The sequence below is a fragment of the Acipenser ruthenus genome, chromosome 48 (assembly GCF_902713425.1).
Source record: "Acipenser ruthenus chromosome 48, fAciRut3.2 maternal haplotype, whole genome shotgun sequence".
NCBI classification, from domain to species: domain Eukaryota; kingdom Metazoa; phylum Chordata; class Actinopteri; order Acipenseriformes; family Acipenseridae; genus Acipenser; species Acipenser ruthenus.
Window position 1 is genome coordinate 6390036 of NC_081236.1, and position 26680 is coordinate 6416715.

The 26680-nt window shown below is 44.8% G+C and overlaps 1 long non-coding RNA gene across 1 annotated transcript in view; it reads right to left on the reverse strand.

Annotated features, from left to right (window-relative positions):
- Positions 1 to 5238: 5238 nt before the first annotated feature.
- LOC117968164 (uncharacterized) overlaps positions 5239 to 26680 on the reverse strand; it is a 42356-nt gene continuing 20914 nt past the window's right edge. The window contains exons 5-9 of the long non-coding RNA XR_009319887.1: positions 25120 to 25226; positions 22661 to 22731; positions 22012 to 22078; positions 5748 to 5904; positions 5239 to 5426 (exon numbers count right to left, since the gene is read on the reverse strand). This is a non-coding gene — a long non-coding RNA (uncharacterized LOC117968164). The remainder of the gene's footprint in view (positions 5427 to 5747; positions 5905 to 22011; positions 22079 to 22660; positions 22732 to 25119; positions 25227 to 26680) is intronic.

The window sequence follows — 26680 nt, forward strand, 5'->3', positions numbered from 1 at the left end:
GAGGGGTTAGGAGAGTTATTTTAAGGTTGGGGTGGAGGGAGGGAGGGGAGGGGTTAGGAGAGTTATTTTAAGGTTGGGGTGGAGGGAGGGGAGGGGTTAGGGGAGTTATTTTAAGGTTGGGGTGGAGGGAGGGGAGGGGAGGGGTTAGGAGAGTTATTTTAAGGTTGGGGTGGAGGGAGGGGAGGGGTTAGGAGAGTTATTTTAAGGTTGGGGTGGAGGGAAGGGAGGGGTTAGGAGAGTTCTTGTGATAATTAATAATCTAATATTAATTTATAGTAGCCTACGGTTGAAAATCATTGGTTACATTTTGCACATTTTTCTTAAGATTGTAATAGTATATATACATGTTCTTCAGCGGACACATTCAGCATTGTTCGGCAGGATAATCTGAATGCTTTAAGCAGGTGAATTGTGAAATATTTATAATAATATTAATATTGTTATCGGAGACTCCAGAAACCTGTACAAATTAATCACTAGAAGTAATACCATGTACAAAGTTAATGTTAAAATTCAGACTTTTAAATGTTTGTTCTGTCACTTCATTTGAGGGATTCATGTGGATTCAGAGGATACGTTTTCATGGATTTTGATTATTATTTGCAAACTGTGGCTACCTTAAGGTAAGTGCTGCTTTACCGGTCTGCTGTCTATTATTTTATTAATAATGTCACAGTATGTTTTACAAAGCCTGTGCTAATTATTCGGTTTTGTGTTATACTGCAGTTCGTATTTTTTAAATCTGTTTTTTCTTTGTGCTGTGCTGCTAAAATCTTTTAATATTTGATGTTCCATGTTTTGTTACCGCAGAGCTGCAGTCCCTTCACTGGATGAATACACTGTGTAGGTAAAGGTTGTTAATAGAGAAATAAGTGGACAAAAAAAACAAAACTCTAACAGCAAGTCCTTCTGTTAGTATCTTCTTGTTCATTCCCAGAGACATTATGGTTATCAATTAAATGTCAATTGAAATGATATCGCCTCTTGGGGTGATAAACAAATATGTAACAAATACAAAGAAAAAAGAAAACATGATTAAATGCATCACACCTTAATATTATTATTTATTATTTATTTCTTAGCAGATGCCCTTATCCAGGGCGACTTACAATCGTAAGCAAATACATTTCAAGTGTTACAATACACGTAATACAATAAGATCAAGAAATACAACAACTTTTGTTCAATATCTCTTAGAAATGCAAAAACACTGACATATATATATTGTAATGGTGGGTGCCGCCCACTTCTCCTAGCAGGGACTTTCCAGGATCCCTGGGCTGGGGAGTTTCCCATCACCATCTGCCTGTACTTTCCCTCACCAGCTGTCAGACAGGGTATTTCCAGCCATGTGCGGATTGGCTGGGGCGGGGGTGCTGCCTCCCTCCAGCTCCCCTATCAAAGGGACTGTGAGCTGGACCTCGGGGTTAGCCTGGATCGCATGTTAATCACAGTCCTCTGTTTTGATCCTAATAACTTCCCGTACTTCATTGTCTGAGGCTACATTGTTGAGTGGACCAAAAGTATATTGCTGTAGAACGAAGGCTCCCACAGCGTAGCTCTCACAGGGAGCTCACACAGGGTAGTGCTGCAGAACGAAGGCTCCCACAGCGTAGCTCTCACAGGGAGCTCACACAGGGTAGTGCTGCAGAACAAAGGCTCCCACAGCGTAGCTCTCACAGGGAGCTCACACAGGGTAGTGCTGCAGAACGAAGGCTCCCACAGCGTAGCTCTCACAGGGAGCTCACACAGGGTAGTGCTGCAGAACGAAGGCTCCCACAGCGTAGCTCACACAGGGTAGTGCTGCAGAACGAAGGCTCGCACAGCGTAGCTCTCACAGGGAGCTCACACAGGCTAGTGCTGCAGAACGAAGGCTCCCACAGCGTAGCTCACACAGGGTAGTGCTGCAGAACGAAGGCTCCCACAGCGTAGCTTTCACAGGGAGCTCACACAGGGTAGTGCTGCAGAACAAAGGCTCCCACAGCGTAGCTCTCGCAGGGAGCTCACACAGGGTAGTGCTGCAGAACGAAGGCTTGCACAGCGTAGCTCTCACAGGGAGCACACACAGGGTAGTGCTGCAGAACAAAGGCTCCCACAGCGTAGCTCTCACAGGGAGCTCACACAGGGTAGTGCTGCAGAACGAAGGCTCGCACAGCGTAGCTCTCACAGGGAGCTCACACAGGCTAGTGCTGCAGAACGAAGGCTCCCACAGCGTAGCTCTCACAGGGAGCTCACACAGGGTAGTGCTGCAGAACGAAGGCTCCCACAGCGTAGCTCTCACAGGGAGCTCACACAGGGTAGTGCTGCAGAACGAAGGCTCCCACAGCGTAGCTCTCACAGGGAGCTCACACAGGGTAGTGCTGCAGAACGAAGGCTCCCACAGCGTAGCTCACACAGGGAGCTCACACAGGCTAGTGCTGCAGAACGAAGGCTCACACAGCGTAGCTCTCACAGGGAGCTCACACAGGGTAGTGCTGCAGAACGAAGGCTCGCACAGCGTAGCTCTCACAGGGAGCTCACACAGGTTAGTGCTGCAGAACGAAGGCTCACACAGCGTAGCTCTCACAGGGAGCTCACACAGGGTAGTGCTACAGAACGAAGGCTCCCACAGCGTAGCTCTCGCAGGGAGCTCACACAGGGCAGTGCTGCAGAACGAAGGCTCCCACAGCGTAGCTCTCACAGGGAGCTCACACAGGGTAGTGCTGCAGAACGAAGGCTCCCACAGCGTAGCTCTCACAGGGAGCTCACACAGGGTAGTGCTGCAGAACGAAGGCTCGCACAGCGTAGCTCTCGCAGGGAGCTCACACAGGGTAGTGCTGCAGAACGAAGGCTCGCACAGCGTAGCTCTCACAGGGAGCTCACACAGGTTAGTGCTGCAGAACGAAGGCTCACACAGCGTAGCTCTCACAGGGAGCTCACACAGGGTAGTGCTACAGAACGAAGGCTCCCACAGCGTAGCTCTCGCAGGGAGCTCACACAGGGTAGTGCTGCAGAACGAAGGCTCGCACAGCGTAGCTCTGCAGGGAGCTCACACAGGGTAGTGCTACAGAACGAAGGCTCGCACAGCGTAGCTCTCACAGGGAGCTCACACAGGATAGTGCTGCAGAACGAAGGCTCTCACAGCGTAGCTCTCACAGGGAGCTCACACAGGGTAGTGCTGCAGAACGAAGGCTCCCACAGCGTAGCTCTCGCAGGGAGCTCACACAGGGTAGTGCTGCAGAACGAAGGCTCGCACAGCGTAGCTCTCGCAGGGAGCTCACACAGGGTAGTGCTGCAGAACGAAGGCTCGCACAGCGTAGCTCTCACAGGGAGCTCACACAGGGTAGTGCTGCAGAACGAAGGCTCACACAGCGTAGCTCTCGCAGGGAGCTCACACAGGGTAGTGCTGCAGAACGAAGGCTCCCACAGCGTAGCTCTCGCAGGGAGCTCACACAGGGTAGTGCTGCAGAACGAAGGCTCCCACAGCGTAGCTCTCACAGGGAGCTCACACAGGGTAGTGCTGCAGAACGAAGGCTCGCACAGCGTAGCTCTCACAGGGAGCTCACACAGGTTAGTGCTGCAGAACGAAGGCTCACACAGCGTAGCTCTCACAGGGAGCTCACACAGGGTAGTGCTACAGAACGAAGGCTCCCACAGCGTAGCTCTCGCAGGGAGCTCACACAGGGCAGTGCTGCAGAACGAAGGCTCCCACAGCGTAGCTCTCACAGGGAGCTCACACAGGGTAGTGCTGCAGAACGAAGGCTCCCACAGCGTAGCTCTCACAGGGAGCTCACACAGGGTAGTGCTGCAGAACGAAGGCTCCCACAGCGTAGCTCTCACAGGGAGCTCACACAGGGTAGTGCTGCAGAACGAAGGCTCGCACAGCGTAGCTCTCACAGGGAGCTCACACAGGTTAGTGCTGCAGAACAAAGGCTCACACAGCGTAGCTCTCACAGGGAGCTCACACAGGGTAGTGCTACAGAACGAAGGCTCCCACAGCGTAGCTCTCGCAGGGAGCTCACACAGGGCAGTGCTGCAGAACGAAGGCTCACACAGCGTAGCTCTCACAGGGAGCTCACACAGGGTAGTGCTGCAGAACGAAGGCTCCCACAGCGTAGCTCTCACAGGGAGCTCACACAGGGTAGTGCTGCAGAACGAAGACTCCCACAGCGTAGCTCTCACAGGGAGCTCACACAGGGTAGTGCTACAGAACGAAGGCTCCCACAGCGTAGCTCTCACAGGGAGCTCACACAGGGTAGTGCTGCAGAACGAAGGCTCCCACAGCGTAGCTCACACAGGGTAGTGCTGCAGAACGAAGGCTCCCACAGCGTAGCTCTCACAGGGAGCTCACACAGGGTAGTGCTGCAGAACGAAGACTCCCACAGCGTAGCTCTCACAGGGAGCTCACACAGGGTAGTGCTGCAGAACGAAGGCTCGCACAGCGTAGCTCTCGCAGGGAGCTCACACAGGGTAGTGCTGCAGAACGAAGGCTCGCACAGCGTAGCTCTCACAGGGAGCTCACACAGGGTAGTGCTACAGAACGAAGGCTCCCACAGCGTAGCTCTCACAGGGAGCTCACACAGGGTAGTGCTGCGTGTGCAACTGGGAGCCTTCATTCTGCAGCAATACCCCTCTCGAGTGGAAGATCAGAAGTAATAAAAAATACAGGTGAAAACACCAAATATGCAGCAGTTTTGAATGGGTTTATTAAAAAAAAATCCCAATGGTTATTTTGATATATACAGGCAGGCTGAGTTTCACATGAAAGTAAAGTGAATGTGTTTATGTGTTAGTTACATTTGTCTATTAGATTTTGGCTCATGATTTTGTTTACACCTGATAATTATTTTGTTTAATTATTTTGTTTAATTATTTAGAGTGCATATCTTTTTTTTTAAAGCATGACCAATGTTATTATTTGGTCATTATCAGGTGTTTTTTACCCACAGCGATTTACAGGTTTTCAAGTCTTAAAAATACAATGTGCTACAAATACGACATTATATAGTGGCAATCAAAATTAAGTGCATTGACAAAGAACTACATGGTCTAAGCATACACAAGAATCAGGCATCTAGCTAGCTAGACATAAAAATATTGCATAATCTCCTCTCCCCTCTACTTTCTCACTTCTCTCCCCCTCTCCTCATCCCCTCTCACCTCTCTCTCCTAATCTCCTCTCCCCTCTACTTTCTCACACCTCTACCCCCTCTCCCCTCCTCACTTCTCTCTCTCCTCCTCCCCTCCCCTAATCTCCTCTCCTCCTCTCTTCCCCCTTCTCTCTCACTCTCGTCCTGCATTCTTCCATTCTAGAAGGTATAAGACACTGTTGATGAAGGACAGGCCGCACGAAGTCCAGGCTGCATAAAAGTACACGTCACTGATCCCCTGTCCACTCTGGTATGACTGGTATGTGTGGATCGAACTGGCATTCATGATGGATACACCTGGGAGAGAGAGAGAGAGCGGGGGAGGACTTACAATTGTTACAAGTTATCACATTATTTTTGTATACAATTACCCATTTATACAGCTGGGTTTTTACTGGAGAAATCTAGATAAATTATCTTGCTCAAGGGTACAGCAGCAATGTCCCCCACCTGGGATTGAACCCACAACCCTCCAGTCAATAGTCCAGAGCCCTAACCACTACTCCACACTGGGTAAGATGATGAATGACAGTATTAGTATTAATTGATCTCCCTCTCCCCCCTCTTCCTCTCTCTTCTTCCCTCTCCCCTCCTCTCTCCCTCTTGAGAGTGACTCACCTGCTGCCAGTTGGAATATCCCGGACAGCAAGCTCTTGATTCCGTGGGGGAGACAGCGTTGAAGCGGAAGGACCCCGAGACCCACGGAACTGGAGCTAACCGAGGTGAGAGACAGGACCCAGCACACTTTTGTGTCTTCCCTTACATCCTGAAAATACTGAGAGGAGGTGGAAAGCAGAAACAAAATGTTAAAAAGTAATATTCACGGAAGAAGTCAAATCCAATTTGAAATTTGATAGATTTTTTCAGAATCCTGTCTGTCTGCCTGCTGGACTGGGTTTAGTTTCAGTAACAGTATATGCACACCAGAACCAAATTAAGCGAGTGAGCGAATTCAAGGAGAATAAGTAAAGCACACCGGGAGCGAAGCGAATGAGATGAATGCAGCAGAAGAAAGTAAAAGAAAAGAGAACTGTGTTATTAAAAGAAATTAGACTACTTGATCGCTTTGTGAACCTCCATAAAACTTTCCAGCTAAGTACAAAGGAAAATCCTGTAGTTTTAATGTTAGTGTCCTTGTGTGGTGAAGGAATAAAACAAAGATCCAGGATTTAATATTATTAAAGTTGAGTAAAAAAAGCAATTGCTCAAGCTCACAACGTCAACGTCTGCAGCTTCACTCAGTGTCATTATTAAAACCCGGAACTGGAATCAAATACTATTCAACTATCCAGGAATATGGAAGCTGGAGTTACCAGAATCAACTTTTTTAATTACGACGTTACATAGAAATGTAAATATACAATCCAAAAATACATTGTGCACTCCAATGCTGTATTTTGGTGAGATGCTGACTGGTATATAATAATTGTATATTATAAAAGTATTGAATCACAATAACTAGTTTACAAGCTGAAGTTCATTAACCTGTCCTTGCGTGAGTGAGACGGTTGGGCTCAGTCTTACATCTTTTTTTTTTTTTTTTTTTTTTATTATTTTCTCCCAATTTGGAATGGCCAATTATTTATTACGGTCAGCTCACTGCTACCACCCCTGCGCTGACTCGGGAGGGCGAAGATGAACACATGCTGTCCTCCGAAGCGTGTGCCGTCAAGCCGACCGCTTTTTTTCACACTGCAGACTCACCATGCAGCCACCCAAGAGCTACAGCGTCGGAGGACAACGCAGCTCTCGGGCAGCTTACAGGCAAGCCCGCAGGCGCCCGGCCAGACTACAGGGGTCGCTGGTGCGCGGTGAACCGAGGACACCCTGACCGACCTAACCCTCCCTCCCCCCGGGCGATGCTCGTCCAATTGTGCGCCGCCCCCTGGGAGCTCCCGTCCTCGATCGGCAAAGGAATAGCCTGGATTCGAACTCGCGACTTGCAGGCTATAGAGCGCATCCTGCACTCCACGCGGAGCACCTTTACTGGATGCACCACTCGGGAGCCCCTCAGTCTTATTTCTGATTGGTCCATAGCGATGCAAATATCTTGTGGTGCGAATAGAAATAAAACACTTATTTCAAAATTCGCTTGCTTCATTCGCTCTGCCTGTGGTGTGCATTGCTCCATTTAAACCCAAAGGGTTCATTCTTTTTCATTCTCTCCGCTCGCTATGCCTGTGGTGTGCATTGCTCCATTTAAACCCATAGGGTTCATTCTTTTTCATTCGCTTGCTTCATTCGCTCTGCCTGTGGTGTGCATTGCTCCATTTAAACCCAAAGGGTTCATTCTTTTTCATTCGCTCCGCTCGCTATGCCTGTGGTGTGCATTGCTTCATTTAAACCCGTAGGGTTCATTCTTTTTCATTCGCTTGCTTCATTCGCTATGCCTGTGGTGTGCATTGCTTCATTTAAACCCGTAGGGTTCATTCTTTTTCATTCGCTCCGCTCGCTATGCCTGTGGTGTGCATTGCTTCATTTAAACCCAAAGGGTTCATTCTTTTTCATTCGCTCGCTTCATTCGCTCCGCCTGTGGTGTGCATTGCTCCATTTAAACCCATAGGGTTCATTCTTTTTCATTCGCTCCGCTCGCTATGCCTGTGGTGTGCATTGCTCCATTTAAACCCGTAGGGTTCATTCTTTTTCATTCGCTCACTTCATTCTCTCCGCTCGCTATGCCTGTGGTGTGCATTGCTTCATTTAAACCCGTAGGGTTCATTCTTTTTCATTCGCTCCGCTCGCTATGCCTGTGGTGTGCATTGCTTCATTTAAACCCAAAGGGTTCATTCTTTTTCATTCGCTTGCTTCATTCGCTCTGCCTGTGGTGTGCATTGCTTCATTTAAACCCATAGGGTTCATTCTTTTTCATTCGCTCGCTTCATTCGCTCCGCCTGTGGTGTGCATTGCTCCATTTAAACCCATAGGGTTCATTCTTTTTCATTCTCTCCGCTCGCTATGCCTGTGGTGTGCATTGCTTCATTTAAACCCATAGGGTTCATTCTTTTTCATTCGCTCACTTCATTCTCTCCGCTCGCTATGCCTGTGGTGTGCATTGCTTCATTTAAACCCAAAGGGTTCATTCTTTTTCATTCGCTTGCTTCATTCGCTCTGCCTGTGGTGTGCATTGCTTCATTTAAACCCGTAGGGTTCATTCTTTTTCATTCGCTCCGCTCGCTATGCCTGTGGTGTGCATTGCTTCATTTAAACCCAAAGGGTTCATTCTTTTTCATTCGCTTGCTTCATTCGCTATGCCTGTGGTGTGCATTGCTTCATTTAAACCCATAGGGTTCATTCTTTTTCATTCGCTCGCTTCATTCGCTCCGCCTGTGGTGTGCATTGCTCCATTTAAACCCATAGGGTTCATTCTTTTTCATTCGCTCCGCTCGCTATGCCTGTGGTGTGCATTGCTCCATTTAAACCCGTAGGGTTCATTCTTTTTCATTCGCTCACTTCATTCTCTCCGCTCGCTATGCCTGTGGTGTGCATTGCTTCATTTAAACCCGTAGGGTTCATTCTTTTTCATTCGCTCGCTTCATTCGCTATGCCTGTGGTGTGCATTGCTCCATTTAAACCCATAGGGTTCATTCTTTTTCATTCGCTCACTTCATTCTCTCCGCTCGCTATGCCTGTGGTGTGCATTGCTTCATTTAAACCCATAGGGTTCATTCTTTTTCATTCGCTTGCTTCATTCGCTCTGCCTGTGGTGTGCATTGCTTCATTTAAACCCATAGGGTTCATTCTTTTTCATTCGCTCCGCTCGCTATGCCTGTGGTGTGCATTGCTCCATTTAAACCCGTAGGGTTCATTCTTTTTCATTCGCTCACTTCATTCTCTCCGCTCGCTATGCCTGTGGTGTGCATTGCTTCATTTAAACCCGTAGGGTTCATTCTTTTTCATTCGCTCCGCTCGCTCTGCCTGTGGTGTGCATTGCTCCATTTAAACCCATAGGGTTCATTCTTTTTCATTCGCTCCGCTCGCTATGCCTGTGGTGTGCATTGCTTCATTTAAACCCAAAGGGTTCATTCTTTTTCATTCGCTCGCTTCATTCGCTCCGCCTGTGGTGTGCATTGCTCCATTTAAACCCATAGGGTTCATTCTTTTTCATTCGCTCCGCTCGCTCTGCCTGTGGTGTGCATTGCTTCATTTAAACCCAAAGGGTTCATTCTTTTTCATTCGCTCGCTTCATTCGCTCCGCCTGTGGTGTGCATTGCTCCATTTAAACCCGTAGGGTTCATTCTTTTTCATTCGCTTGCTTCATTCGCTCTGCCTGTGGTGTGCATTGCTTCATTTAAACCCATAGGGTTCATTCTTTTTCATTCGCTTGCTTCATTCGCTCTGCCTGTGGTGTGCATTGCTTCATTTAAACCCGTAGGGTTCATTCTTTTTCATTCGCTCGCTTCATTCGCTATGCCTGTGGTGTGCATTGCTCCATTTAAACCCATAGGGTTCATTCTTTTTCATTCGCTCCGCTCGCTCTGCCTGTGGTGTGCATTGCTTCATTTAAACCCATAGGGTTCATTCTTTTTCATTCGCTTGCTTCATTCGCTCTGCCTGTGGTGTGCATTGCTTCATTTAAACCCGTAGGGTTCATTCTTTTTCATTCACTCCGCTCGCTATGCCTGTGGTGTGCATTGCTTCATTTAAACCCAAAGGGTTCATTCTTTTTCATTCGCTCGCTTCATTCGCTCCGCCTGTGGTGTGCATTGCTTCATTTAAACCCGTAGGGTTCATTCTTTTTCATTCGCTTGCTTCATTCGCTCTGCCTGTGGTGTGCATTGCTTCATTTAAACCCATAGGGTTCATTCTTTTTCATTCGCTTGCTTCATTCGCTCTGCCTGTGGTGTGCATTGCTTCATTTAAACCCGTAGGGTTCATTCTTTTTCATTCGCTCGCTTCATTCGCTATGCCTGTGGTGTGCATTGCTCCATTTAAACCCATAGGGTTCATTCTTTTTCATTCGCTCACTTCATTCTCTCCGCTCGCTATGCCTGTGGTGTGCATTGCTTCATTTAAACCCATAGGGTTCATTCTTTTTCATTCGCTTGCTTCATTCGCTCTGCCTGTGGTGTGCATTGCTTCATTTAAACCCATAGGGTTCATTCTTTTTCATTCGCTCCGCTCGCTATGCCTGTGGTGTGCATTGCTCCATTTAAACCCGTAGGGTTCATTCTTTTTCATTCGCTCACTTCATTCTCTCCGCTCGCTATGCCTGTGGTGTGCATTGCTTCATTTAAACCCGTAGGGTTCATTCTTTTTCATTCGCTCGCTTCATTCGCTCTGCCTGTGGTGTGCATTGCTCCATTTAAACCCATAGGGTTCATTCTTTTTCATTCGCTCTGCTCGCTATGCCTGTGGTGTGCATTGCTCCATTTAAACCCATAGGGTTCATTCTTTTTCATTCGCTCGCTTCATTCGCTATGCCTGTGGTGTGCATTGCTCCATTTAAACCCGTAGGGTTCATTCTTTTTCATTCGCTCACTTCATTCTCTCCGCTCGCTATGCCTGTGGTGTGCATTGCTTCATTTAAACCCATAGGGTTCATTCTTTTTCATTCGCTTGCTTCATTCGCTCTGCCTGTGGTGTGCATTGCTTCATTTAAACCCAAAGGGTTCATTCTTTTTCATTCGCTTGCTTCATTCGCTCTGCCTGTGGTGTGCATTGCTTCATTTAAACCCGTAGGGTTCATTCTTTTTCATTCGCTCCGCTCGCTATGCCTGTGGTGTGCATTGCTTCATTTAAACCCAAAGGGTTCATTCTTTTTCATTCGCTTGCTTCATTCGCTCTGCCTGTGGTGTGCATTGCTTCATTTAAACCCAAAGGGTTCATTCTTTTTCATTCGCTTGCTTCATTCGCTCTGCCTGTGGTGTGCATTGCTCCATTTAAACCCATAGGGTTCATTCTTTTTCATTCGCTTGCTTCATTCGCTCCGCCTGTGGTGTGCATTGCTCCATTTAAACCCATAGGGTTCATTCTTTTTCATTCGCTCTGCTCGCTATGCCTGTGGTGTGCATTGCTCCATTTAAACCCGTAGGGTTCATTCTTTTTCATTCGCTCACTTCATTCTCTCCGCTCGCTATGCCTGTGGTGTGCATTGCTTCATTTAAACCCATAGGGTTCATTCTTTTTCATTCGCTTGCTTCATTCGCTCTGCCTGTGGTGTGCATTGCTTCATTTAAACCCAAAGGGTTCATTCTTTTTCATTCGCTTGCTTCATTCGCTCTGCCTGTGGTGTGCATTGCTTCATTTAAACCCGTAGGGTTCATTCTTTTTCATTCGCTCCGCTCGCTATGCCTGTGGTGTGCATTGCTTCATTTAAACCCAAAGGGTTCATTCTTTTTCATTCGCTTGCTTCATTCGCTCTGCCTGTGGTGTGCATTGCTTCATTTAAACCCAAAGGGTTCATTCTTTTTCATTCGCTTGCTTCATTCGCTCTGCCTGTGGTGTGCATTGCTCCATTTAAACCCATAGGGTTCATTCTTTTTCATTCGCTTGCTTCATTCGCTCTGCCTGTGGTGTGCATTGCTTCATTTAAACCCATAGGGTTCATTCTTTTTCATTCGCTCCGCTCGCTATGCCTGTGGTGTGCATTGCTCCATTTAAACCCGTAGGGTTCATTCTTTTTCATTCGCTCACTTCATTCTCTCCGCTCGCTATGCCTGTGGTGTGCATTGCTTCATTTAAACCCATAGGGTTCATTCTTTTTCATTCGCTTGCTTCATTCGCTCTGCCTGTGGTGTGCATTGCTTCATTTAAACCCAAAGGGTTCATTCTTTTTCATTCGCTTGCTTCATTCGCTCTGCCTGTGGTGTGCATTGCTCCATTTAAACCCAAAGGGTTCATTCTTTTTCATTCGCTCCGCTCGCTATGCCTGTGGTGTGCATTGCTTCATTTAAACCCGTAGGGTTCATTCTTTTTCATTCGCTTGCTTCATTCGCTATGCCTGTGGTGTGCATTGCTTCATTTAAACCCGTAGGGTTCATTCTTTTTCATTCGCTCCGCTCGCTATGCCTGTGGTGTGCATTGCTTCATTTAAACCCAAAGGGTTCATTCTTTTTCATTCGCTCGCTTCATTCGCTCCGCCTGTGGTGTGCATTGCTCCATTTAAACCCATAGGGTTCATTCTTTTTCATTCGCTCCGCTCGCTATGCCTGTGGTGTGCATTGCTCCATTTAAACCCGTAGGGTTCATTCTTTTTCATTCGCTCACTTCATTCTCTCCGCTCGCTATGCCTGTGGTGTGCATTGCTTCATTTAAACCCGTAGGGTTCATTCTTTTTCATTCGCTCCGCTCGCTATGCCTGTGGTGTGCATTGCTTCATTTAAACCCAAAGGGTTCATTCTTTTTCATTCGCTTGCTTCATTCGCTCTGCCTGTGGTGTGCATTGCTTCATTTAAACCCATAGGGTTCATTCTTTTTCATTCGCTCGCTTCATTCGCTCCGCCTGTGGTGTGCATTGCTCCATTTAAACCCATAGGGTTCATTCTTTTTCATTCTCTCCGCTCGCTATGCCTGTGGTGTGCATTGCTTCATTTAAACCCATAGGGTTCATTCTTTTTCATTCGCTCACTTCATTCTCTCCGCTCGCTATGCCTGTGGTGTGCATTGCTTCATTTAAACCCAAAGGGTTCATTCTTTTTCATTCGCTTGCTTCATTCGCTCTGCCTGTGGTGTGCATTGCTTCATTTAAACCCGTAGGGTTCATTCTTTTTCATTCGCTCCGCTCGCTATGCCTGTGGTGTGCATTGCTTCATTTAAACCCAAAGGGTTCATTCTTTTTCATTCGCTTGCTTCATTCGCTATGCCTGTGGTGTGCATTGCTTCATTTAAACCCATAGGGTTCATTCTTTTTCATTCGCTCGCTTCATTCGCTCCGCCTGTGGTGTGCATTGCTCCATTTAAACCCATAGGGTTCATTCTTTTTCATTCGCTCCGCTCGCTATGCCTGTGGTGTGCATTGCTCCATTTAAACCCGTAGGGTTCATTCTTTTTCATTCGCTCACTTCATTCTCTCCGCTCGCTATGCCTGTGGTGTGCATTGCTTCATTTAAACCCGTAGGGTTCATTCTTTTTCATTCGCTCGCTTCATTCGCTATGCCTGTGGTGTGCATTGCTCCATTTAAACCCATAGGGTTCATTCTTTTTCATTCGCTCACTTCATTCTCTCCGCTCGCTATGCCTGTGGTGTGCATTGCTTCATTTAAACCCATAGGGTTCATTCTTTTTCATTCGCTTGCTTCATTCGCTCTGCCTGTGGTGTGCATTGCTTCATTTAAACCCATAGGGTTCATTCTTTTTCATTCGCTCCGCTCGCTATGCCTGTGGTGTGCATTGCTCCATTTAAACCCGTAGGGTTCATTCTTTTTCATTCGCTCACTTCATTCTCTCCGCTCGCTATGCCTGTGGTGTGCATTGCTTCATTTAAACCCGTAGGGTTCATTCTTTTTCATTCGCTCCGCTCGCTCTGCCTGTGGTGTGCATTGCTCCATTTAAACCCATAGGGTTCATTCTTTTTCATTCGCTCCGCTCGCTATGCCTGTGGTGTGCATTGCTTCATTTAAACCCAAAGGGTTCATTCTTTTTCATTCGCTCGCTTCATTCGCTCCGCCTGTGGTGTGCATTGCTCCATTTAAACCCATAGGGTTCATTCTTTTTCATTCGCTCCGCTCGCTCTGCCTGTGGTGTGCATTGCTTCATTTAAACCCAAAGGGTTCATTCTTTTTCATTCGCTCGCTTCATTCGCTCCGCCTGTGGTGTGCATTGCTCCATTTAAACCCGTAGGGTTCATTCTTTTTCATTCGCTTGCTTCATTCGCTCTGCCTGTGGTGTGCATTGCTTCATTTAAACCCATAGGGTTCATTCTTTTTCATTCGCTTGCTTCATTCGCTCTGCCTGTGGTGTGCATTGCTTCATTTAAACCCGTAGGGTTCATTCTTTTTCATTCGCTCGCTTCATTCGCTATGCCTGTGGTGTGCATTGCTCCATTTAAACCCATAGGGTTCATTCTTTTTCATTCGCTCCGCTCGCTCTGCCTGTGGTGTGCATTGCTTCATTTAAACCCATAGGGTTCATTCTTTTTCATTCGCTTGCTTCATTCGCTCTGCCTGTGGTGTGCATTGCTTCATTTAAACCCGTAGGGTTCATTCTTTTTCATTCACTCCGCTCGCTATGCCTGTGGTGTGCATTGCTTCATTTAAACCCAAAGGGTTCATTCTTTTTCATTCGCTCGCTTCATTCGCTCCGCCTGTGGTGTGCATTGCTTCATTTAAACCCGTAGGGTTCATTCTTTTTCATTCGCTTGCTTCATTCGCTCTGCCTGTGGTGTGCATTGCTTCATTTAAACCCATAGGGTTCATTCTTTTTCATTCGCTTGCTTCATTCGCTCTGCCTGTGGTGTGCATTGCTTCATTTAAACCCGTAGGGTTCATTCTTTTTCATTCGCTCGCTTCATTCGCTATGCCTGTGGTGTGCATTGCTCCATTTAAACCCATAGGGTTCATTCTTTTTCATTCGCTCACTTCATTCTCTCCGCTCGCTATGCCTGTGGTGTGCATTGCTTCATTTAAACCCATAGGGTTCATTCTTTTTCATTCGCTTGCTTCATTCGCTCTGCCTGTGGTGTGCATTGCTTCATTTAAACCCATAGGGTTCATTCTTTTTCATTCGCTCCGCTCGCTATGCCTGTGGTGTGCATTGCTCCATTTAAACCCGTAGGGTTCATTCTTTTTCATTCGCTCACTTCATTCTCTCCGCTCGCTATGCCTGTGGTGTGCATTGCTTCATTTAAACCCGTAGGGTTCATTCTTTTTCATTCGCTCGCTTCATTCGCTCTGCCTGTGGTGTGCATTGCTCCATTTAAACCCATAGGGTTCATTCTTTTTCATTCGCTCTGCTCGCTATGCCTGTGGTGTGCATTGCTCCATTTAAACCCATAGGGTTCATTCTTTTTCATTCGCTCGCTTCATTCGCTATGCCTGTGGTGTGCATTGCTCCATTTAAACCCGTAGGGTTCATTCTTTTTCATTCGCTCACTTCATTCTCTCCGCTCGCTATGCCTGTGGTGTGCATTGCTTCATTTAAACCCATAGGGTTCATTCTTTTTCATTCGCTTGCTTCATTCGCTCTGCCTGTGGTGTGCATTGCTTCATTTAAACCCAAAGGGTTCATTCTTTTTCATTCGCTTGCTTCATTCGCTCTGCCTGTGGTGTGCATTGCTTCATTTAAACCCGTAGGGTTCATTCTTTTTCATTCGCTCCGCTCGCTATGCCTGTGGTGTGCATTGCTTCATTTAAACCCAAAGGGTTCATTCTTTTTCATTCGCTTGCTTCATTCGCTCTGCCTGTGGTGTGCATTGCTTCATTTAAACCCAAAGGGTTCATTCTTTTTCATTCGCTTGCTTCATTCGCTCTGCCTGTGGTGTGCATTGCTCCATTTAAACCCATAGGGTTCATTCTTTTTCATTCGCTTGCTTCATTCGCTCCGCCTGTGGTGTGCATTGCTCCATTTAAACCCATAGGGTTCATTCTTTTTCATTCGCTCTGCTCGCTATGCCTGTGGTGTGCATTGCTCCATTTAAACCCGTAGGGTTCATTCTTTTTCATTCGCTCACTTCATTCTCTCCGCTCGCTATGCCTGTGGTGTGCATTGCTTCATTTAAACCCATAGGGTTCATTCTTTTTCATTCGCTTGCTTCATTCGCTCTGCCTGTGGTGTGCATTGCTTCATTTAAACCCAAAGGGTTCATTCTTTTTCATTCGCTTGCTTCATTCGCTCTGCCTGTGGTGTGCATTGCTTCATTTAAACCCGTAGGGTTCATTCTTTTTCATTCGCTCCGCTCGCTATGCCTGTGGTGTGCATTGCTTCATTTAAACCCAAAGGGTTCATTCTTTTTCATTCGCTTGCTTCATTCGCTCTGCCTGTGGTGTGCATTGCTTCATTTAAACCCAAAGGGTTCATTCTTTTTCATTCGCTTGCTTCATTCGCTCTGCCTGTGGTGTGCATTGCTCCATTTAAACCCATAGGGTTCATTCTTTTTCATTCGCTTGCTTCATTCGCTCTGCCTGTGGTGTGCATTGCTTCATTTAAACCCATAGGGTTCATTCTTTTTCATTCGCTCCGCTCGCTATGCCTGTGGTGTGCATTGCTCCATTTAAACCCGTAGGGTTCATTCTTTTTCATTCGCTCACTTCATTCTCTCCGCTCGCTATGCCTGTGGTGTGCATTGCTTCATTTAAACCCATAGGGTTCATTCTTTTTCATTCGCTTGCTTCATTCGCTCTGCCTGTGGTGTGCATTGCTTCATTTAAACCCAAAGGGTTCATTCTTTTTCATTCGCTTGCTTCATTCGCTCTGCCTGTGGTGTGCATTGCTCCATTTAAACCCAAAGGGTTCATTCTTTTTCATTCGCTCCGCTCGCTATGCCTGTGGTGTGCATTGCTTCATTTAAACCCAAAGGGTTCATTCTTTTTCATTCGCTCGCTTCATTCGCTCCGCCTGTGGTGTGCATTGCTTCATTTAAACCCGTAGGGTTCATTCTTTTTCATTCGCTCACTTCATTCTCTCCGCTCGCTATGCCTGTGGTGTGCATTGCTTCATTTAAACCCATAGGGTTCATTCTTTTTCATTCGCTTGCTTCATTCGCTCCGCCTGTGGTGTGCATTGCTCCATTTAAACCCATAGGGTTCATTCTTTTTCATTCGCTTGCTTCATTCGCTCTGCCTGTGGTGTGCATTGCTTCATTTAAACCCGTAGGGTTCATTCTTTTTCATTCGCTCTGCTCGCTATGCCTGTGGTGTGCATTGCTTCATTTAAACCCGTAGGGTTCATTCTTTTTCATTCGCTTGCTTCATTCGCTCTGCCTGTGGTGTGCATTGCTTCATTTAAACCCGTAGGGTTCATTCTTTTTCATTCGCTCCGCTCGCTATGCCTGTGGTGTGCATTGCTTCATTTAAACCCAAAGGGTTCATTCTTTTTCATTCGCTTGCTTCATTCGCTCTGCCTGTGGTGTGCATTGCTCCATTTAAACCCGTAGGGTTCATTCTTTTTCATTCGCTTGCTTCATTCGCTCTGCCTGTGGTGTGCATTGCTTCATTTAAACCCGTAGGGTTCATTCTTTTTCATTCGCTTGCTTCATTCGCTATGCCTGTGGTGTGCATTGCTTCATTTAAACCCGTAGGGTTCATTCTTTTTCATTCGCTTGCTTCATTCGCTCTGCCTGTGGTGTGCATTGCTTCATTTAAACCCAAAGGGTTCATTCTTTTTCATTCGCTCGCTTCATTCGCTCCGCCTGTGGTGTGCATTGCTCCATTTAAACCCGTAGGGTTCATTCTTTTTCATTCGCTCACTTCATTCTCTCCGCTCGCTATGCCTGTGGTGTGCATTGCTTCATTTAAACCCATAGGGTTCATTCTTTTTCATTCGCTTGCTTCATTCGCTCTGCCTGTGGTGTGCATTGCTCCATTTAAACCCATAGGGTTCATTCTTTTTCATTCGCTTGCTTCATTCGCTCTGCCTGTGGTGTGCATTGCTTCATTTAAACCCATAGGGTTCATTCTTTTTCATTCGCTCCGCTCGCTATGCCTGTGGTGTGCATTGCTTCATTTAAACCCGTAGGGTTCATTCTTTTTCATTCGCTCACTTCATTCTCTCCGCTCGCTATGCCTGTGGTGTGCATTGCTTCATTTAAACCCAAAGGGTTCATTCTTTTTCATTCGCTTGCTTCATTCGCTCTGCCTGTGGTGTGCATTGCTCCATTTAAACCCATAGGGTTCATTCTTTTTCATTCGCTTGCTTCATTCGCTCTGCCTGTGGTGTGCATTGCTTCATTTAAACCCATAGGGTTCATTCTTTTTCATTCGCTTGCTTCATTCGCTCTGCCTGTGGTGTGCATTGCTCCATTTAAACCCATAGGGTTCATTCTTTTTCATTCGCTCACTTCATTCTCTCCGCTCGCTATGCCTGTGGTGTGCATTGCTTCATTTAAACCCAAAGGGTTCATTCTTTTTCATTCGCTTGCTTCATTCGCTCTGCCTGTGGTGTGCATTGCTCCATTTAAACCCATAGGGTTCATTCTTTTTCATTCGCTTGCTTCATTCGCTCTGCCTGTGGTGTGCATTGCTTCATTTAAACCCATAGGGTTCATTCTTTTTCATTCGCTCCGCTCGCTATGCCTGTGGTGTGCATTGCTTCATTTAAACCCAAAGGGTTCATTCTTTTTCATTCGCTTGCTTCATTCGCTCTGCCTGTGGTGTGCATTGCTTCATTTAAACCCAAAGGGTTCATTCTTTTTCATTCGCTTGCTTCATTCGCTCTGCCTGTGGTGTGCATTGCTCCATTTAAACCCATAGGGTTCATTCTTTTTCATTCGCTTGCTTCATTCGCTCTGCCTGTGGTGTGCATTGCTTCATTTAAACCCATAGGGTTCATTCTTTTTCATTCGCTCCGCTCGCTATGCCTGTGGTGTGCATTGCTCCATTTAAACCCGTAGGGTTCATTCTTTTTCATTCGCTCACTTCATTCTCTCCGCTCGCTATGCCTGTGGTGTGCATTGCTTCATTTAAACCCATAGGGTTCATTCTTTTTCATTCGCTTGCTTCATTCGCTCTGCCTGTGGTGTGCATTGCTTCATTTAAACCCAAAGGGTTCATTCTTTTTCATTCGCTTGCTTCATTCGCTCTGCCTGTGGTGTGCATTGCTTCATTTAAACCCGTAGGGTTCATTCTTTTTCATTCGCTTGCTTCATTCGCTCTGCCTGTGGTGTGCATTGCTTCATTTAAACCCATAGGGTTCATTCTTTTTCATTCGCTTGCTTCATTCGCTCTGCCTGTGGTGTGCATTGCTTCATTTAAACCCAAAGGGTTCATTCTTTTTCATTCGCTTGCTTCATTCGCTCTGCCTGTGGTGTGCATTGCTTCATTTAAACCCGTAGGGTTCATTCTTTTTCATTCGCTCCGCTCGCTATGCCTGTGGTGTGCATTGCTTCATTTAAACCCAAAGGGTTCATTCTTTTTCATTCGCTTGCTTCATTCGCTCTGCCTGTGGTGTGCATTGCTCCATTTAAACCCATAGGGTTCATTCTTTTTCATTCGCTTGCTTCATTCGCTCTGCCTGTGGTGTGCATTGCTTCATTTAAACCCATAGGGTTCATTCTTTTTCATTCGCTCCGCTCGCTATGCCTGTGGTGTGCATTGCTCCATTTAAACCCGTAGGGTTCATTCTTTTTCATTCGCTCACTTCATTCTCTCCGCTCGCTATGCCTGTGGTGTGCATTGCTTCATTTAAACCCATAGGGTTCATTCTTTTTCATTCGCTTGCTTCATTCGCTCTGCCTGTGGTGTGCATTGCTTCATTTAAACCCAAAGGGTTCATTCTTTTTCATTCGCTTGCTTCATTCGCTCTGCCTGTGGTGTGCATTGCTTCATTTAAACCCGTAGGGTTCATTCTTTTTCATTCGCTCCGCTCGCTACGCCTGTGGTGTGCATTGCTCCATTTAAACCCAAAGGGTTCATTCTTTTTCATTCGCTCCGCTCGCTATGCCTGTGGTGTGCATTGCTCCATTTAAACCCATAGGGTTCATTCTTTTTCATTCGCTCGCTTCATTCGCTATGCCTGTGGTGTGCATTGCTCCATTTAAACCCATAGGGTTCATTCTTTTTCATTCGCTCACTTCATTCTCTCCGCTCGCTATGCCTGTGGTGTGCATTGCTTCATTTAAACCCATAGGGTTCATTCTTTTTCATTCGCTTGCTTCATTCGCTCTGCCTGTGGTGTGCATTGCTCCATTTAAACCCATAGGGTTCATTCTTTTTCATTCGCTTGCTTCATTCGCTCTGCCTGTGGTGTGCATTGCTTCATTTAAACCCATAGGGTTCATTCTTTTTCATTCGCTCCGCTCGCTATGCCTGTGGTGTGCATTGCTCCATTTAAACCCGTAGGGTTCATTCTTTTTCATTCGCTCACTTCATTCTCTCCGCTCGCTATGCCTGTGGTGTGCATTGCTTCATTTAAACCCATAGGGTTCATTCTTTTTCATTCGCTTGCTTCATTCGCTCTGCCTGTGGTGTGCATTGCTTCATTTAAACCCAAAGGGTTCATTCTTTTTCATTCGCTTGCTTCATTCGCTCTGCCTGTGGTGTGCATTGCTTCATTTAAACCCATAGGGTTCATTCTTTTTCATTCGCTCTGCTCGCTATGCCTGTGGTGTGCATTGCTTCATTTAAACCCGTAGGGTTCATTCTTTTTCATTCGCTTGCTTCATTCGCTCTGCCTGTGGTGTGCATTGCTTCATTTAAACCCGTAGGGTTCATTCTTTTTCATTCTCTCCGCTCGCTATGCCTGTGGTGTGCATTGCTTCATTTAAACCCATAGGGTTCATTCTTTTTCATTCGCTTGCTTCATTCGCTCTGCCTGTGGTGTGCATTGCTTCATTTAAACCCAAAGGGTTCATTCTTTTTCATTCGCTTGCTTCATTCGCTCTGCCTGTGGTGTGCATTGCTTCATTTAAACCCGTAGGGTTCATTCTTTTTCATTCGCTCCGCTCGCTATGCCTGTGGTGTGCATTGCTTCATTTAAACCCAAAGGATTCATTCTTTTTCATTCGCTTGCTTCATTCGCTCTGCCTGTGGTGTGCATTGCTTCATTTAAACCCAAAGGGTTCATTCTTTTTCATTCGCTTGCTTCATTCGCTCTGCCTGTGGTGTGCATTGCTCCATTTAAACCCATAGGGTTCATTCTTTTTCATTCGCTTGCTTCATTCGCTCTGCCTGTGGTGTGCATTGCTTCATTTAAACCCATAGGGTTCATTCTTTTTCATTCGCTCCGCTCGCTATGCCTGTGGTGTGCATTGCTCCATTTAAACCCGTAGGGTTCATTCTTTTTCATTCGCTCACTTCATTCTCTCCGCTCGCTATGCCTGTGGTGTGCATTGCTTCATTTAAACCCATAGGGTTCATTCTTTTTCATTCGCTTGCTTCATTCGCTCTGCCTGTGGTGTGCATTGCTTCATTTAAACCCAAAGGGTTCATTCTTTTTCATTCGCTTGCTTCATTCGCTCTGCCTGTGGTGTGCATTGCTTCATTTAAACCCGTAGGGTTCATTCTTTTTCATTCGCTTGCTTCATTCGCTCTGCCTGTGGTGTGCATTGCTTCATTTAAACCCAAAGGGTTCATTCTTTTTCATTCGCTTGCTTCATTCGCTCTGCCTGTGGTGTGCATTGCTTCATTTAAACCCGTAGGGTTCATTCTTTTTCATTCGCTTGCTTCATTCGCTCTGCCTGTGGTGTGCATTGCTTCATTTAAACCCAAAGGGTTCATTCTTTTTCATTCGCTTGCTTCATTCGCTCTGCCTGTGGTGTGCATTGCTTCATTTAAACCCATAGGGTTCATTCTTTTTCATTCGCTTGCTTCATTCGCTCTGCCTGTGGTGTGCATTGCTTCATTTAAACCCGTAGGGTTCATTCTTTTTCATTCGCTTGCTTCATTCGCTATGCCTGTGGTGTGCATTGCTTCATTTAAACCCAAAGGGTTCATTCTTTTTCATTCGCTTGCTTCATTCGCTCTGCCTGTGGTGTGCATTGCTTCATTTAAACCCGTAGGGTTCATTCTTTTTCATTCGCTTGCTTCATTCGCTATGCCTGTGGTGTGCATTGCTTCATTTAAACCCAAAGGGTTCATTCTTTTTCATTCGCTTGCTTCATTCGCTCTGCCTGTGGTGTGCATTGCTTCATTTAAACCCATAGGGTTCATTCTTTTTCATTCGCTTGCTTCATTCTCGTCCGGTGTGCATAGCCCTTCACAGTGATGATGAAGGCACTAGAGTCCCAAACGCTGCTCTGTCTGTCTGTCTGTCTGCTGGACGGGTTTATTTTCAGTTACAATGTTGTTCTTACTTCAGAAACGGCACATATGACCTGTGGGATTATACAGATGATGTCTAGAATCGACCTGCGAATATACCTAGAGAGAGAGAGAGAGAGAGAGAGAGTACGGGGGTAAAATAATTGCCGATTCCAAATTTTTTAAAAAAATAGAAAAAAAAGAAAGAAAATGCAGATTAAATGTTTTGATGACAAAACACCCCCCCCCCCCCCCACCCCCACCCCAGAGTGTTGGTATAAACTTCTTAAAGGGGATCTCAAGTTTTCTTCTGTGTGTGTTACATGTCACAACTGTTTAAGTAAGGATTGTGTATTGTTTTTTTTGACATCCTGACCAGTGTTTCACACTATTAACTATATTTCCCATCATCCTCCTGCTCACGCATGTATGATGGGGGTGATGGGGAATGTAGTTCTGAAGTTCTTCTGAAGGGTACATGTGAAGCAATCTTGGAAACAGCACTGTGTGGAATGTAATTTAATAGTTTAAAAAAGTGGTCAAGATGTCAAAATAAAATAACATACACACACCTTAATTAAACAGTGTAGCAACACATGGGAACATGTAACACACACACACACACACACACACACACACACACACACACACACAAAACAACTTGAAATCCCCTTTAAGCATTTAAATCAGGAATAGATTTACTCTGAAATGTCCATATCTGTTGGTTCCTCTTCACGGTGTCTTCTTCTCAAATCTCTTATTCCTCAGCTTTCCTGAAACACAATTTCAAAACGTCAATTCTTAACCCTCCGATTCTGTTCAGAATGTAGGCACATCTGTTCTGTTTAGGGTCATATTGACCCAGTGCAATTTCAAACTAAAACTACATCCCTCCCCCCCTCCCATCATACATGCTTGAGCAGGAGGATGATAGGAAATGTAATTCTGAAGTTCTTCTGAAGGGTACATGTGAAGCCATCTTGGAAACAGAGCACTGTGTAGTGCAATTTTATAGTTTAAAAAAGCGGTCAGGATGTCAAAAAATTAAAAATAAAAACAATACCCACACCTTACTTAAACAGTTGTAGCAACACATGGGAACACGTAACACAAAAACTACTTGAGCTCCCCTTTAAATCGTAGTGCAGAGATTACAGTCAGAGCTTCTTTCTCTGTTATGCTGCTTCCCTTATCTGTTTTTCATGTTTGGATTCATTGCCAATTCTTTTGATTTTCTACATCACTGTATATATGCCTACAAATACATCCTGCATCGACAAAGCAGCACGTTTGGAATCGGAATAAAGGATCTTATTATCAATTCAGTTCACGTGCAGTCATCGTTTTTGATAAGTAGCATTTTCAGAATCCTATCATTATGTACAATGTGTTACAATATGTTAAAATACAGCACTTAATCCACAAAAACAACTAAGTATATACTGTGTAGATTTTACTTTTTTTTGTTTTATTTGTAGTGTTCTGTGGAACACGGGCAGATCGCTTAACCCTGAAAGAATGAAATACCGAACCTGAGAGTAGATATACTGTAAGCGTTTATCACATCAGCAACAGAAACCTGTGTAGTGTAGTGTAGCGACAAACGTAGAGCAAAATGGTTTAGAAAACGGTCCAAAATGTTTAATTGGGGGATAAGAATGAACATTTTGGAGAAAAAAGCCATATTGACATGGACATTGACAAAATCTGGGCTGGTGATTTAAATCGATTGAAATCACCGATTTGATTTCCTTTTTCAAATATTTTTTTCTTTTACTATCTATTTTATACAGTTTTTCAATAAAAATGGAAAAGCAGGAAATCTCATCCCTATTTAAGTGATATCTAATCCTCTAACCTGTGTTTAAAGGGGGACTATCCCCTTGAACTGCAAGCTTGTGACAGACTGATAAAGACTCATTCTGAGTGTAAAGGACAAGACCGTGCTGCTGATGCAATACCTAGCGCAGGGTCAGAGGGGATTTTCACTCTTCTGCACATTCAAATGTAGTCAACATGACAATATGTGATGCAGTAATGATGTGAATGATGTAATAGTGGCTGGGATCAAACTCTAGAAAGCCTTTTTAGAAGGCCAAAAATATTATAGCTCACACCTGGAGGATGCCACAATGATAAATAATCTGCTTCATGTACGTGTTCATTAATAATTAGTTTTGGTATAGTGGCAACGTACCACCATAGCAGCCATCGCAGTGCTAGGAGGCCCGGGAGCTACAAACACAAACACAAACACACAAACAAATAGCCTACATGCACTGTACTTGAGTCTTGATCTAGTGATTACAGGGTAGGAGATGTTGCACATGGGCCCCCGCATTATATCATCATTATACAATCAATATGTTCATTCTGGTTAAAATATATGTATTTATTTAATCATTTTGTCAATTTACAGCCCCTACTTAATTGCGTTACAGATCAAAACTTATGAAAATACTGGACCTGTCTGCAAGAGTCCCTGAAGTACCGGTAGCACATGAGAAGTTTGAAACTGGAATTTGTATGTGTTCCAAAATGAAATAAAAAAAAAAATGTATCAAGTGAACGAGGTTAAAATCAGAAATGACTGGAAACGGCAAAACCAGTCAGGCAGCCGACAAAATTCCAAAACATCGCTTCACATTGAAGTGTTTAGTTAAAAAAATATTTGAACAAATGAAAATGGATCTGTAAAGCAGCTTGCAGAAAACACGACCAAGGTAAGAAACCTTATCTAATGGGGGAGGGGGCTAATTATTATTATTATTATTATTATTATTATTATTATTATTATTATTATTATTATTATTATTATTATTATTATTCTTCTTCTTCTTCTTATTATTATTTATTTATTTATTTATTTATTTATTTATTTATTTGCAGACGCCCTTATCCAGGGTGACTTACAGTTGTTACAAGATATCACATTATTTGTTTTGCTATGAGCTCCGTGACGTGCTATGTACAGTAACTATTCACAAATTACTATTTGCAACACCCTAAGAACATTAGGTACCCCTACCCCTAAAATGTTTCCATAATTTATATCAAATAAATCCCTTTTTATTCTTTTTTTTTTTTTTCAATCAAAAAAATGGCCAACCCTGACCAGAATAAAGTGTCAGCTGGAAGGTTTGAAAGTGGAAAATGCTCACCAGTGGTCTCGTAGACTGGAACTCTGTAGCCCTCCAATGTAAAGTTGTAAACAAAACACTTCAAGTCTTTTCTTTCTCTCTCTCCGGATCCTGTATTACATTTACTTCTTAACATGCAGAGACAATGGAAATTATTAATCAGCAAAGAAGGTTCACTTCTTTATACAGCAACATAAACATCCCCCAACCTTCATTCTAGCCACTTTCACCCAATCATATTTCGACAACCCTTCTTTAAAATCCACCTTTAGACAAAAAACAATCCACTCATTAACCCCCCCCCCCCGCAAACGTGTCCCACCCACGCTGCATGGCCCTGCATCCCCCCTCCCTCCTCCTCCTCCCCCCCCTCTCCTTCTTCTCTCTAAGGAAGTGATAATTTAATTTCCTCTTTCTATTCGGCTAAACAGTATTTCCAAGAACTTGTTTTGGTTCTATTTTGTAAAATCTGTTAATCTTTTTACATATTTGCAATATATTAGCTCTCAAGACGATGTATATATATATATATATATATATATATATATATATATATATATATATATATATATACGGTGCCTATAGAAAGTCGACACCCCCTTGAACTTTTTTCACATTTTGTTGTGTCAGTGCCTCAGAGTTTCAAGCATTTAAATGACGATTTTTTTCCACTTATCTACACACGTTACTCTACACTGTTAAGGGGAAAAAAGTTTTTATTGAGAAAAAGATTATATATTATAAATACAAAACTGAAAGATCATAATTGGATAAGTCTCCACCGCCCTGAGTTAATACTTCATGGAAGCACCTTTGGCAGCAATTACAGCTGTGAGTCTGTTGGGATAGGTCTCTACCAACTTTGCACACTTAGATTTGGCAATATTTGACCATTCTTCTTTACAAAACTGTTCAAGCTCTGTCATGTTTCTTGGGGAGCGTTGATGGACAGCAATCTTCAAGTAATGCCACAAATTTTCGATTGGATTTAGGTCTGGTCTCTGACTGGGCCACTCAATGACATTTACCTTTTGGTTCCTTAGCCACTCCAGTGTAGCTCTGGCTGTGTGCTTTGGGTCGTTGTCATGCTGAAAGGTGAACTTCCGTCCCAGTTTCAGCTTTCTTGCAGAGGGCAGCAGGTTTTCCTCAAGGACTTCACTGTACTCTGCTCCATTCATTTTCCCTTCTATCCTGACAAATGCCCCAGTCCCTGCCGATGAGAAACATCCCCATAACATGATGTTGCCACCACCATGCTTCACAGTAGGGATGGTGTTCTTTGGGTGATGCGCTGTGTTGGGTTTGTGCCAAAAATAACGCTTTGAATTTAGGCCAAAAAGTTCAATCTTAGTTTCGTCAGACCACAAAATTTTTGCCACATGGCTACAGAATCTCCTGTGCGTTTTTTGCATACTTCAAACAGGATTCAAGGTGGTCTTTCTTGAGTAAAATACAGGCCAGATGTGTGGAGTGCTTGGGATATTGTTGTCACATGCACACTTTGACCAGTCGTGGCCATAAAAGTCTGTAGCTCTTGCAATGTTGCCATTGACCTCTTGGTAGCCTCTCTGACCAGTATGGT